This window comes from Gadus macrocephalus, chromosome 8 (assembly GCF_031168955.1).
Source record: "Gadus macrocephalus chromosome 8, ASM3116895v1".
NCBI classification, from domain to species: domain Eukaryota; kingdom Metazoa; phylum Chordata; class Actinopteri; order Gadiformes; family Gadidae; genus Gadus; species Gadus macrocephalus.
The window spans coordinates 14,369,056-14,372,159 of record NC_082389.1 but is presented as its reverse complement, the minus strand read 5'-3'; positions in this window follow the sequence as shown (position 1 = coordinate 14,372,159).

Here is a 3,104-nt window from a genome sequence, read left to right as displayed (position 1 = left end):
CACTGAAGCATGTGCATGTGAACAAACACATACAGTCATGTTTCTCTGAGTCAATAAATAAATCATGAGGAACAGGGTGACAGATGTCATGTTAATCTCCCTGATGGAGGGATGGCTCATCCACACATGCACACGTGCACGCACGCAGCACACACAGCACGCACGCACGCACACACACACACACACACCACACACACACACACACACACACACACACACACACACACATACGTTTGCATCACCAATTCTGGCACCAGCGAGCAACATCCACTTAGTATCAGCTAAGATAAGATAAAAGAAAACAAAAAACACACATACACACACACACACACACACACACACATACTCTCACACACACTCTCACACACACACACACACACACACACACACACACACACACACACACACACACACACACACACACACACGCTGACACGTAAATACACACATACACACGTCAATAGCCTAGTCACTGGTGCATACAACTTGTGCTTTGTTCTTGTTGAAAGGTTTTACCCTGATTCTATCAACCCCATCAACTCTCCCAACGACACCTTGTTTTGTGTCTCACCTTTGAGAAGACAAACTTCCCCTCACTGTTCTCGTAGACGGCGTCTATCTTGGAAGGCAGGCCTCGCCAGAAGTAATTGATCTGCATCGGGTAGCCCGGGACCACCGAGTTGTCCCGTACACGCCAGAACCACTGGTCCTATACACACACAAGGCACACACACACACACACACACACACACACACACACACACACACACACACACACACAGATTAATTATAGATACAACAAAAAATACTTCTCAATATTCATAGCAGGTGCTGCAAACGTGAACATGGTTACAGAGCGCGTGGGCGTCCAATCAACACACATCGAAGTTGAAATTGGTTGAGCTTCGTCGCATTGCCCTGAATAATCTGGCCAACATTCAATCGGAAGTATTCTGTTCCCTCTTCATCCATACACACCACAAATGCTGAATCTGGATATGGGATTGGGCCAGATTGACTGACTCCAGGCCCAGACTAAGACTAACCACTGAACAGTAAACGTCCACTTCTGTGATGCGGGACCACGGTTGGTTGGCGCCGTGACGTATACCTTGAACACAAACAGCTCCTGGCGGAGGATGGCCAGGGTGTTGAAGCCCCCGTCGCAGATGTTGGGCTTGGCGTTGGGTTGGTGGGCTTGTTCCCCTGGGGGGGGGCGGTGGGGCCCGGACCTGCCGCTCGTGCTTGCGGGGGTCGGAGGGCGGGTGGTGCAGGCGGGGCGGGGAGGCGGTCGGCGGGGGTCTGGTGGGCTGAGGGGAGCGGTCGGGCGGACCTGAGAGGGAATAAGAACCAACCAGATGTTGTTGTTGTTGTTGTTGCATTTGGATGGGGGTGGGGGTCGGGGGTCTCAAAGAATATTAGTATTTTGTGAGATATTATGTGGTTGCTGTTGGAAATAGAAATTTCAAACAATGTTTGTGACTTGTAATTTGTAATTATAATATAGCAAGTTATGCACATTTTCAAAGTGATCGTTCATCCTTTTTATCTTCAATAGAAGCCACTGAATGAAGTTGCTGTGGTTCAAAAAAACTATAACCTGGTCAATAATACTTCGACAATCATCAAACTACGGTCACACCTTCTCTTCAGATCCAAGTCCTATCCAACAGGAGAGTGGAGGTTAAGTACCGTAAATCTTCTGTATTCCCTGCAGGTCGTCGTGAGGTAGCTTGAAGTTCTCTGTGTCCATGTACTGGTAGAACGGAGCCATGATGGCTGTGGGGTCGTTGGAGTGTTCCAGGCCCAGAGCATGGCCCAACTCATGGACCGCCACCAGGAACAGGTCGTTACCTGGGGAGAGAGAGATAGAGAGGGGGGGGGGGGGGGGGGAGACAGAGAGAGAGAGAGACAGAGACAGAGAGAGAGAGATAGAGAGAGAGAGATGAAGAGAGAGAGAGAGAGATGAGAGAGAGAGAGAGGAGAGAGAGAGAGCGTGTTAGGAGGACATGGGTAAATACATACAGACATACACTGACACAGCAGTCGATTGTGTACGCTGTGTAATCATGTGCACCTGAATAAATACAAACACTGCAGCTATATATGCACCTCTCACCGGGAATCACAGTTGTGCTATATCTATGGTAAAGGTACATGGAAATGTTAGAGGATGAAACACAAACAAACATCAAAAAACAAGGGAACTCACTAAACCAAGCGGGTTCCTTTGAACAAAGTATAAAAGTAAAAGTGAAACACATTTTGGTGCTATTTCTGAAAATTGCTGAGTAATATTAAAATAGAAAAATAACCCTATTGGTAGTTCATACATTATGAATTATTGAATGTTTGCATTAATAAACAGATAACTAGTAGCAATAGGCATTTCTAAAAAAAAAAACTCATCAGATTCATCAGTAGATAGGATTCATTATTGTGCCTTGTAATAATATGTTACTCTCAGTCAAAAACTTAAATAAGACGTAGTTTGAGTATGTCATGGAGAAGTGTGTGATCTGCTGTCTGTTGGGGAGTGTGCTGTTGCTGCTGCTGTTGCTTACCACCAAAATCGACATGACATGACTCAAATCATGTTCATGTACGAGGTAATGTATCAAAGTTGCATTCACTTCACGTTTGTCCACGTTATGTGCTTTCATTCCAATGAAATAGCCACAAGTAATGTTTGCTAACAAAAAATAAACTTGCTGTCATACCATTAAAGGAGACGACCCACCATACAGGTGTAGCTAATGTTATGTGGTGAATTATACTGTGGGGAAGCACTGTTATAGATGGCCGAAACCATCCTACTAAATCTGACTCTATAAACGTGTTGAGCATCGTTGTAACTTTACAACGCTTAGGCATTAGCCTGGTGGATGGCATGAGCCACTTGTCGTAGTAGCCCATCGTAGTAAGCCAGATTGATATTGAAATGTCAAATCAATAATGAGGTCTCTGCTGGATTACTGTTCCCGTGTTTCCAACGACGCTAGGGGGTAACCTGAACCAAACTAAGGATTTATTCTGGGTTTGAACATGGTGGGAAACATTTAGGATTATGTAAGTACACAACGCAACAACATATTGAGTTGGTG